Source organism: Silene latifolia, chromosome Y (genome assembly GCF_048544455.1).
Source record: "Silene latifolia isolate original U9 population chromosome Y, ASM4854445v1, whole genome shotgun sequence".
Taxonomy (NCBI): domain Eukaryota; kingdom Viridiplantae; phylum Streptophyta; class Magnoliopsida; order Caryophyllales; family Caryophyllaceae; genus Silene; species Silene latifolia.
In genome coordinates, this window is record NC_133538.1 from 134,265,842 (window position 1) to 134,278,090 (window position 12,249).

The 12,249-nt window shown below is 38.1% G+C and overlaps 1 long non-coding RNA gene across 1 annotated transcript; it reads right to left on the reverse strand.

Annotated features, from left to right (window-relative positions):
• Positions 1-443: 443 nt before the first annotated feature.
• LOC141627069 (uncharacterized) lies at positions 444-4,090 on the reverse strand. Its single transcript, XR_012536629.1, has 4 exons — positions 2,334-4,090; positions 2,074-2,127; positions 1,866-1,978; positions 444-690 (listed from the first exon to the last, which is right to left on the reverse strand). It is a non-coding gene; the product is annotated as an uncharacterized LOC141627069 (long non-coding RNA).
• Positions 4,091-12,249: the final 8,159 nt, after the last annotated feature.

Below are 12,249 nucleotides of genomic sequence, written 5' to 3' on the forward strand. Positions count from 1 at the left end.
GTAGGCGGTTATACAACCGCCGCTATAGCTCCCCTATAGTGGCGGTTGTTATACAAAACCGCCATTAAAGACTATATAAAACGACGGTTGTTAGACAAAAACCGCCACTTTAATTCATCTATAGTGCCGGCTATTTTCTGAAACCGCCACCATTAGTATTTCAATAATAACTTTGTACCACAACCCGCCACTACAGGTTCCTGTAACGTCGGTTGTTTTTAAAGAAACGCCACTAAAAGTCGCTATAACGTCGGTTGTTAGTAAAAAACCGCCACTAAAGGCAAATTAATAGTGGCGTTTCATATTAAGAACCGCCACCAAAGATAATTTTTTTTTTAAATAAAAAAAAATATTATTTGCTACCAAAATTTCGATAGCAAGGTCCTATAGATTTGAGAAGCCAAATAAAAAAAATACATACGAAAGAATGCCAACCAACGAACTTGCATAGCCAACGAACTTGCATATCATCCGACAGAATAATAATGTCGATGTTCAAAATTATACATCCAAGTGTATAAATAATCACATACACATCTTAGTTAATAGACTAATCAACATTACATATTCCCTAAATAGTTGTTAGCCTACACCTCTTTAACATCCTTCATCTCGTCAGAATGCAGATGCAGCACAACAAATGACTCTTATAATACAGCCTGCTGCTATTAAAACCTCCAGCTAAAAAATCTGCAAAACAAAGGATGAATTCAAACAAGGCTACAACAATGGTCAGCAGGGCATTTGTACAGTATTAGAGATGGCTATAACTGGATCAAGGACAAGGGTACTAGAGTTAACTGGCACAAGCAAGTGTGGAATGGGTAGGCATACCCAAAGCACTCTTTCCTGACCTGGTTGAAACTGCAAAATGAGTTAAATATGAAGCATAAGCTACTGCAATTTGGCTTTTGCAGTGAGGACAGTTGTTATATGTGTGGCCAGCAAGCTGAAACACAACACCACCTATTTTTTAGTTGATGCTATAGTTACAAAGTCACTGAACTGGTGGAACAGTGGTGTCAAATAAAGCGTAATAGCCAAGATGTTATTCATAAAAGCAAGAAAAAAAAGGAAGCATCATCCAAAGGAAGGTATATATGATGATCATGGCTTGCTATTATTATATATAGAAGGAGAGGAACAATTGCAGGCATAACAGACCAGAAAAAATTGTGAACGAAATCAAAAGACAGATCACAAAAAGAATTAGAAGCAAAATCAATTATCTTACTAACATGAATACTGAAATTTGGTTTGAGTAGGCTGGGAGTATGACATTCTTTATGCTCTATACTCTAGGTTGTTCATAATTCTTTGATGTAATTAGCAATTTTGTTTTGATGAGCTTAATAAAATCTCACATTATACCAAAAAAACATTGAATTAAGAATTTAAGATAGACGACCCATAATCGAAAAAACCCAAATAATCGCAAAACTCAATACTGAGTCCAAAACCATCTCAATTTAGTAGTGGTAAATTTAGCTTAACCTTCTAACAAGTGATGATTCTCAAAGTGCATCACTTTTATGATCGCAAAGCAAAGCAAATTAAAAGCAATTCATTTCTACAGAAAACTTGCCACTAAGTCTAATTATAAACCTACTCTCCTCAAATAAAACAGCAATATAAAAACTAACAAGCACTAAAAAAATAAAGAGACAAGGATTTATCAACGGTCTGCCAGCTTTAGCATATTCATACATATTTGATAAAAAGAAACTAGGAAAGCAGAATCAATGACGGGAATGCTGAAGCTAGCAGACGAGACAGCTAAAGCGTAGCTATGAGCACTTGGATAATGGAGAGAAAAACTCAAATTATTTGACAAAAGGCATAGAAGTGCACTATTAGAGGCTTACACTCGAATTTATATTTGACTCCATCATAAAGTTCAAAACATCAGCTGTTGTTTTTTGTTGTGGGGAGAAGGCTTACATCTCCATCTCCATCTCCATTCCAGCTTAATGCCTTCCTTCTCAAAAGTAAATGACAGCTCAAAAACATAAGCATATCACTAAAAGTCAGAAATGTTGCATATGTGAAACAGAACAAGAAACAATAATGCACCTGTTTTCTGGGTGCGTTTACAGCAGGAAGATCATCTTCTCTGTTGAAAGCTGGCTGAGCATAAAGGTGAATGCAAACAATTTCCTCAATCGGCCTATTTTTGACTAATATAAGATCTAAGCTACAAAGGAGAGCGATCGGTGCCATTTTGAATGCATATTTTTAACAAATCTGGAATATTTGTTACTAGTTACACGTGAATGTTTGGTCGTTTAAAAAAAATGGTACGTTAAAGCTTTAAAATATGATCATGAACTTACATCGATGGATTGATGGTAACCTGGTTAGTGGTCATCGGACTATTGGTGGTGGTGTGGTGATGGACACTACATCTAGTAGATTAAATTGAGCAAGTTGATATCCATTATGATCATAATACCAAGTTAGTTAATACATCTGATTTAAGTGCAGTATAAATAAATTGAACAATATGTAGAAAACAGGAAAAAGAAAAAACAGAATCCTATAGCATTACATCAAAAGCAGTAAGGAAAAATAAATGGATATGCCCATAAAAGAACGATATTAAATTGCAGAATCGTGAAAGAATGATGATGAATTATTACATTGTGCAATTCATAGATTGAACTAGCAAAGTGAATTCGACAAACAACACAAATTGAGTTAAGTATACTTTGGGGACTTCAATTTCACACATATCTAGCTATAAGGACCTAAACTTACAAACACTAGCTTTAAGGACCTCTGACTCTCTTCCGTTAACTTTCCATCCAAATTCCTGAAAGTACTTGCGTAATTGTGTTTGGCTGTTTGCATGTCATGGCGCTTGGAGTACAATATTTTACCCGTTGTTGATAGAAAATAGTCAAGGACAGTAGATCATTTAGTTACCATAATACTTGGTACTCACTTTTTTTTTCTTTACAACATGCAATAATAATATAGTAATTCATGCAGATTTGAAAAAATTAGCTCGGCTCAAATACTCCCGACCCAAAAATGCATAACTCGAATATAACCAAAATTCAAATTAACCTGATCCGAGCTAAACTCCGCAAGTACCTTGCTAATTCTGAAATTACTCTAGCTACATCAAACCACCTCACCAGTAATTAACTTGAAAATATACCAAGATTATTTTCAGGGAAACAAAAAGTTAACGAAATTGTTAACATCGTCAGACACAGGTCCTTAAAGTTAGACCTTCAAAAGTTCAAGTCCTTATAGCTAGATTTGGGTATAATTTGGGTCCTTCAAGTATACTTTACTCAACACAAATCATCAGAGTAATGATAATATTGCAAGAAACTGAGCAGAAATTAGAGCAGCACGAAGAAAAATTGAAGGATAAAACCACATAACTGCTAACAATTCAACATGAAATGAATGTAAAGTAGGACGATTTACAGAAAAAATTGATACCTCATTGCCATCCTAGGATGAATCAGCAAGATCATCAAGCGGTATAACCTAAAACGCAAAACATTTCGACTAATACCATGATTAAATCAATCAAACTCAGAATTTAGGGTTTATAATTTTAGGGAAAATTGAAACCCTTACTGTGAAAATATAGAGCTAGCACCACTTACCATGAACAATATGACCCAAGATGAGATGAAATCGATAAAAGGGCGAAACGGATCGCTTTTCTGGGCATATGACTAACAATATGAACAATCAATTTCATGACATTGATAAAGATGCTACTTGTATAATTTTAATTTAGAACTATAATTGGAATTATATAGGGGCAAAATAAAGTAATGTTGTTGTGGATAAAGCAGATGCGTCGAAGGTAGAGGCAGGCACGGTGTAGGCGGAAACAACCAGTAAGGAGTTCAAATAACCGGAGTTGAAAGTGTCGTGTAGAGGGAGATCGAAAAGCCGGATTGAGTCAGAGGCGGGCACACTAGGGACGGTGGCTTGGTGATCGACGATGGCTTGAGTAATCAGATTTGACGGTTGTCGACGGCGGCTTGAGTAATGGATTTCATGGTGATTAATTATTGAGGGTTTTGCGGGAATTTGAAGACGATAGATTGAAAATGAAAATGGCCTGGTGCAGTTTATTAGAGAGAATTCCAAAGGGTTGAAGATTTTTTTTTGAGTGGCTATTAATGTCGGTTCTTGTTAAAACCGCCATAAAAATATATGATGGCGGTTTTTTTATTAAAAAGTATTATCAAGTATTACACCTTTAGCGTTGTTATTAACGTCGGTTCTTAATACAACCGCCACAATTGACTTATGGTGGCGTTTTCTACATGACACCGCCATAAATAGTTACTACTATTACGGCGGTTCTTAATTTGAACCGCCACAATAGACCTTTTATAATATGAAAAATGCACTCCCGCCAATTTTTTGGGCTTTTCGCGACGTTTCTATTAGAACCGCCGTGATAAAGGCGTCACAATAGGGGTTTTTTGTACTAGTGTATCTTGCACGGCATTTGACATGAAGTATTTACTTAAGGAACGAGCTTGGTGCGCATTTCAAGGCCCGAAAGACAAATCCACGAGAAGTTTGAAATCAAGAATCAGCTAAAGCAGTCGATCGACTGGCTCCCTTAGTCGATCGACCAACCCACGACTTCCAGTAGCTACTGTTCAGCATAGGCCAGTCGATCGACCCGTCCCATCAGTCGATCGACCAAACCGATACTTCAGACGTGAATTAAAAGATCGAGGAACTTGAAGCCCATTGTATTTTAGGTTTTGGAAATAAGAGCTACGTTGTATTCTATATAACGTAAGCTAGGTATTCAGAAAATTATCCAATTTTTATTCAAGTTTAGCATACAGTTCTTTAGGAAATAATTAGGGTTCGGAATATTGTTTTGCATTGGATTTTCGTTTATGCTATTAATCTTTCCGTTACAATTCCTCTGCAATTTCGGTATTCCCTTACTCTTATTTCAGTTCATCTTTATTGTGTTGATAGTATAGGAATTGATAGTTAGTTTCCCGAAGCCATAATTATCGTTTTATGCTAATCTTTTATTCCGTTAATTCAAGCATGAAATCAGTAGTTTTAATTCTTAATATTAATGTTGTTTCCACTATAGTCATGAGTAGCTAAATTATTCGTGCTAGGATGTAGGGGATCTGTAGGATTAGGCGGCATTAGAATAGTGGCCTGAAATCGCGTGTCAGTCGATCGACTGCCATACTTGGTCGATCGACTGGCCACGTGAGGTGTTACCTTCGTTTTAATTGTTTTAATTTCTATATTTGACGAATCGAGTGCACGCGACTAGTTGAATGTTTAGGATATGACTGACCCATTAGATCGAAAGATAGGGAAGGTTGATTGACCATCAATTAAAATGACTAAACTATGCTGAGATCGAAAGATAGGTAAAGTTTAGGTTTTTAGTCACTTTTCAGGACGAAAGTCAGTATTAGTGATATTAGGGACTTGTAGCGAGATCGAAAGATGCTACTTGTTACGAGTGGACCGAGAGGACCTCTTGTTTTTCCGCCTCATGTGTTTGATTTAGACCTACTTAGTATGCTGCCGCCGAAACTATAGTGAACCGACCATCCAAGTACCCCTTCTTTTATCTGTTTTATCCGTCTATTTAGTTTATTACCGTTAGCTATAGACCAAATCAATTCAACCCCCACATTCGTTACCTTAGACTAGAATTAGACAATTATTAATTACATTCGCCTCCTTGTGGTTCGACCCTGTTACCACTAGCCTAGGTTAGTTTTAATAGGAAATATAAATTTTATTTTTGGTACTCACAACGACGGGTATCAATAGTTTATAGTTTACATTTCAATATGAGTAGCTAAATTTCCTTAGTTTAGGGACTAGGGAAGCCATGCAATAACTAATATATGTAAAATGATAAATTAGGTTGATATAATATTGTCTAATTATTTCTATCACATGTGTGTATCGTCACAATTAATCTTTGTTTAGTGGTCATATTCATCGATTAAGTTTGTTAATTCATTCTATAAGTCAAGAGGCACGGAATCGAATTAGACTAAACATGCTATAATAGAACGACCTAGCCATATCGAGAGATCGTTAGGACCCGGTCTATGGTCGACGCTAATATCTAGAGGTGGGTGTCTAAAGCCTAAACTATTTATCATTATCAATGCATTTCTAAATTAACATGACTAATTAGTAATTTGCATGTGTGACCCGACTTTCCTAGACGCTTTCTTTATTATTGTTTTAACTTTATTTACATAACAAACCAACCAACCAACAACCTATAAACTGACCTCGATAGAATTCAATCTATTGCAACTTGTTTAGCAAACTACCGACTCCTTATGGTTCGACCCCTATTAATACATTTAATTGTGTTTAGTGAATTTATCTTTGATTAGGTGTGCGACATAGCTTATCAAATTTTGGCGCCGTTGTCGGGGAGCACGGTTTTATTCCATTTAGATTTGTTGATTTCTATCTTGTTTTCTTTTGTCTTGAGAAAAACTTGTTCCTTGAGACCGTTACTTACGATTTTATAGAGATTGTTGTCTTATGCCCAGGTCTTCTCGTGTGGGAGATTTTCTTTCACCGTATTCCGAGCCCGTGTAGATACCTCATTTCTGCACCTCCCGTCAACCACCCAGTGATAATTGGGCCGCATGTTTGATACGCGGAGCGATTTATGACAATTCATAAGTTCATCGACAAGTGATAGCTCAAACACTCGAATCAACCTCATGGTCATCATCTACGCGCCGATATGGTCGTTTTGAAAGTAATTAGAGTTCATTTGGAGTCCGGGTCAAAAACCGCTTCATTTTCTACAAACCGTTTAAATGTCGAGTCGGAATGTTCCGGAGAGTTCTAGAATTCTCTGGATATTTAAATCGGAAAATTCACGTGGTACCCTCGAACTTTGCAATTTTGCACGTGGTACCCAACTTTTTAGGTTTGTGTACATAATACCCTCCATGATTGATTTTCATGTACAAAATGCTCTTTTTGTCGCTATAAAAAAAAAAACTCAATTGCGCATAACTCCTAGACCGGAATTCAGAATCGGACAATTTTTTTTCCTAAAATGATTATCTCTTCATAATCTACGATTTGAGAAAAAAAAATTGTCGCCTGACATTTTATAGGGTTTTTTTCTAATCGAAAATCTCAAATCAACCATATTTTCGATCTTAAATTTCCGTATAACGATTTTCGTTTTATCAATCTATAGATCGCGAAGAGATAATCAGTTTGAAAAAAAATTAGTCAATTCCGATTTCTGGTCTATGATTTATGCTCAATTGAAAACCTTAATAACGATAAAAAAAGGTATGTTGTGCTTCAAAATCAAATCTCAAGAATAGCATGTGCACAAACTTAAAAAGTTGGGTACTACGTGCAAAATGGTAAAGTTTGAGGGTACCACGTGAATTTTCTGTATTTAAATTCCTTATTAAAATTAATATTTTCTAAGGAAATATCTCCCGAATATTGTGTTTTATGGAATAAGAAAGTATATATCTACCGAAATTCCATAATAAAACGCGCAAATCTTTCTTGTAGAGGAGGAAACCTCTGAGGAAATGACGCAGCAAGTGTTGCGCCTCTTCCAAAGGTCGCAGTGGCTGTTGCGCCTCTTCCCCAACCCTCTTTCCATTCTTTCCAGAATCTTTCCGTGATTTGTTTTCGTATCCGTGACATACCTAAACTCCTTCGTGTGTTTAATATAAATAGAGACCTTCGGCCTCCATATTTGGCATGCGAGTGTCCGCCCTTCTCTTCTTTCTTTGCATTCTAAACCACGCTCTTCGCTTTCGACACCTACGTGCTTAATCAATCGACCACGTAAGCTCAGATCATTCTGAGTCCCAGTCACGTTGTACAGACCGACCAATTTGACCAACTCCACTTAATCAACTTAATCAATTAATTTAAATCCTTTAACAAGGGCACTTTCCACGCATATTCGAGTCGAGCAATCACTAAACGATAACTTAGTCAATCTCGTTTCGTCAAACATGTAAGTCTGAGGGTGTAAAATCCTATTTTATTTTATTGTACTTTTATTTTGTATCACGAATGTAAGGTTTATATCAAAAGTACGCTCAAAACCGTCCTAAAAACCACCTTTTAAAACCGTATTTACAAATCAGGGGAGGTCTGACGTCGAGAAGAAACGCAGCAGCAGCTGCGCTTCTTCGAAGAATCACAGCATCTGCTGCGCCTCTTCCTGAGGCTGCCGCTGCTTCTGCTCTTCTTCTTCTTCCTCGATCTTCTGCAATTTTTTTCTATTTCTCTTGTTCTTTCTTTTCTTTTGTTCGTTTCAGTATATAATCGTGTTTTAATTATTCCTTTTCAAATTATAATGTTTAATTCGACATAAATCCCTTATAATTCGATATTTGCGGATTTTCGTAACTTATTCAAACCCGGACTTGAAAGGCTCAGTTCGTTTATATCAAGTCTCTTGAATTCGTCTTTGATACATGTTTTAATTCTGCTTTTGTCATTAATTTGTAATCTTTTGTTTCCACCACTAACTTCGAGTTTGTATATAAACCCGTTTCCGACATCGTATCAATACTAATCATGTGAATCGTTGTAAATTCTCACCTTTAGTTCGTTTTATGACGGTTCCAGATGTATGTAACCTGCTAAATCACTTCTACTTGAGTCTAATATCAACAATCGACCTTAAATTTACCAATGAACATTAACAATCCGCGATTCTGACTTCACAGACAGAGTCTAGCTCAAGAACAGATGCAAGAGGAGTTGTGCCTCTTCCAGAGGACGCAGCAGATGATGCGCCTGTTCTGGGTTGGCTTCTGTCCCTAAACTTCTTTCTCGCTTTAACGTAGCTTTTAATTTAAATACTAGCCATGACCAAAGACAAAGGCTCAATCAAGAGAAATGACCAAGATCAATATCCAAGGCCGCAGTTATGCCTGTAATCCAGGACAAAAGAGTCAAAAGAACAAGGCTCAATCCAGCAATGTCGATATCTAAAGTCAAAGTTATCTTCGAAAACCTGAATCAAGAATCTGAGCAAAAAGATGAGATATATTCTAGACCAAGAATCTGAGTCTAAATCAGGAACGAGTATGAACTCAAATGCTGAACGGAATATTGCTGAAGTCTATATAGAATCAAGACATCGATGAAGATGGTTAGCTAGCACCCTCCCTTAGCCTTTCGCACATCACACACCCTAAATCCTTCTCGAGACCGTTACAGGGAGACAGTTAGGAATTTTGAGAGTCATCTCAAGCTTGTCAAGTATACCCATCCTTTAGGGCTAAGACATGGAAACTTGAACCCACGTCATTTTAACCTACCTTTATGTGCTCAGGCTACATCAAGCCAGGAGACCCCATTTCCAAGCCATATTACAAGCTATAATCCCATAAAGCCTTAACACCACAAAGTCAAGCTCCAGATATTTGTTTATCAAAGCCTCTTATTTCCAAGCTCCACATTCCAAATATCCAATCCAGTTTCACCTTGACCTAGACACAGAGTCTTCAGATACTTTTCTACCTAGGACGGGACGATGCCCATATCCATCCTTAGGGTCCACTTTCGAGTGTGCTCACACGATAAGGAAACTTTTACAAACTTAGTTATAACTCTTTGGTCTATGATCAGGGGGAGTTATCTCAAATCGATTATTCGAGTCAGCAAAGGAATATACTCTCCTGACCCATGCACTTTGAGGCTCTGACAACATAACTTAGGCACACACCTGAACTACGAGCATGGTTTGATTTCACCTCTCCAAGTGGATACGTAGACAGCCCTTTCTTACAAAAGAAGGATACAACCACAACACCCAAACAAAATTAACCAAACCTCATGAACCACGATCTGGTTTGATTTCACTTCACGTGAATACATAGGCAGCCCTCAAGGGTACAACCATCCCCATTAACAACTTTCAACCTCAATTATCAACCTTTCAACCACAATTTCCATTTCTACCTCTTTACTGGGGGCTCCTTTTTGTCGCCCAGTCTCCTTTTTTACCAAATTCCAGAGTCATATTCTCATCCTGTGGGCTTTTCTTCCGAGATGCCAACCTTCCTTTATTCCTCTCTTATTTAAGTCGAGCTAGTGCTGGATCCGAACAATGAAAAAGGTCTTAGATCGATTCTCCAAGTTATCGTGCCTCAAAGAGGGGTCTCTCTTTTACAGCAAACGATGTCAAAGGTCATCCAGACTGATAGCTGGTCCATGGCTCATGCCTTGGCTTTATTGCCGTCATCATTCTTGCAATTCTTCTACATTAGGAACTGATACGAATTGTCACTCACACTTGGGTAGGGGTTGCGCATACTTAGGCAAAGTTATCCCTGCGTCGTAAGAGTCATCCCCTGTGTCGCGTCAGTCAAACCTAAGTCTACATTTCGTCAGTCTGTTAGTCTGCGTCCATATATGGTCTGTGTCCGCGTTAGTCATATGACTAAAGCCCATTGAATACGCATAACGCATTAAAAATGACAAATTTCTTTGAGCAAGCTTTAAATAACTTTTATAAAGAAACAAATTTTGCAAAACCTATGTGCTTCCTCATTTGAGGTCCATATGCCGATTGCTTACGTGCATATGTGATTATGTGATATTTGCCTATTAGATTGCGTTCTTGTGTGACTAATAACCATACAGTGCTCGCTCCAACTGGGGGCTTTGCTCAAGTCTTCATTCTCCCCAGCGGCAGTCAAGATGTTCCCCAGCAGTATTTTGCAGTATTGCAAAAGATTTCTTTCATGACGATCAAGATGTTCCTAATCGTCAGTTCTCCCCAGCAGTATTTTGCAGTATTGCTCAAGGTTTCTTTCATGACGATCAATATGTTCCTAATCGTCAATTCTCCCCAACAGTATTTCGCAGTATTGCTCAAGGTTTCTTTCATGACGATTAAGATGTTCCTAATCGTCAATTCTCCCCAGCAGTATTTCGCAGTATTGCTCAAGGTTTCTTTCATGACGATCAAGATGTCCCTAGTCGTCAATATATATGTTCTCCACAGCGGTATTTTGCAGTATTGCTCACTTAAGGTTTCTTCCATGACGATCAAGATGTCCCTAGTCGTCAATATATATGTTCTCCGAAGCAGTATTTTGCAGTGTTGCTCACTCAAGGTTTCTTCCATGACGATCAAGATGTTCCTAATCGTCAATATGTTCCCCAGTGAGAGTTTGCTTGAGGACCGACACAAGCATATTCCATAGGTATGTTTTCTTCTTATGGCTGGCGAGCTTCCTTACGTAGTCTAATAGAATTTAAACGACCCTCCCCGGAAGTCTACAAACTCTAAAATGTTCCCGATGATAGGTCCTTGGCTCAGACCCCTTGAGCCGCCTCGCGTCGCTATAGTCGTCAGGTTGTAATCTTCGATTGACCTGATGGCTATACTTTGACTTTCGCCTTGTCCAAGCCTCACTCAAAGTGGGGGCTCTGTAGATACCTCATTTCTGCACCTCCCGCCAACCACCCAGTGATGATTGGGCCGCATGTTTGATACGCGGAGCGATTTATGACAATTCGTAAGTTCATCGACAAGTGATAGCTCAAACACTCGAGTCAACCTCATGGTCGTCATCTATGCACTCATAGGGTCGTTTTGACAGTAATTAGAGTTCATTGGAGACCGGTTTAGAGTTCATTGGAGACCGGGTCAAAAACCGCTTCATTTTGTACAAACCGTTTAAATGCCGAGTCGGAATGTTCCGGAGTGTTCTAGAAGTCTCTGGATATTTAAATTCCTTATTAAAATTAATATTTTCTAAGGAAATATCTCCCGTATATTGTGTTTTATGCCATAAGGAAGTATATATCTACCGAAATTTCATAATAAAACGCGTAAATCTTGCTTACAGGGAAGGAAACCTCTGGGGAAATGACGCAGCAGGTGCTGCGCCTCTTCCAAAGGCCGCAGTGGCTGCGGCGCCTCTTCCCCAGCCCTCTTTCCATGCTTTCCAGAATCTTTCTGTGATTTGTTTCCGTATCCGTGCCATACCTAAACTCCTTCATGTGTTTAGTATAAATAGAGACCTTCGGCCTCCATATTTGGCACGCGAGTATCCGCCCTTCTCTCTCTCTTTGCATTCTTTTCCACGCTCTATGCTTTCGAAACCTACGTGCTTCTTCAATCGACCACGTAAGCTCAGATAATTCTGAGTCCCAGTCACGTTACATAGACCGACCAATTTGACCAACTCCACTTAATCAACTTAATCAATTAATTTAAATCCTTTA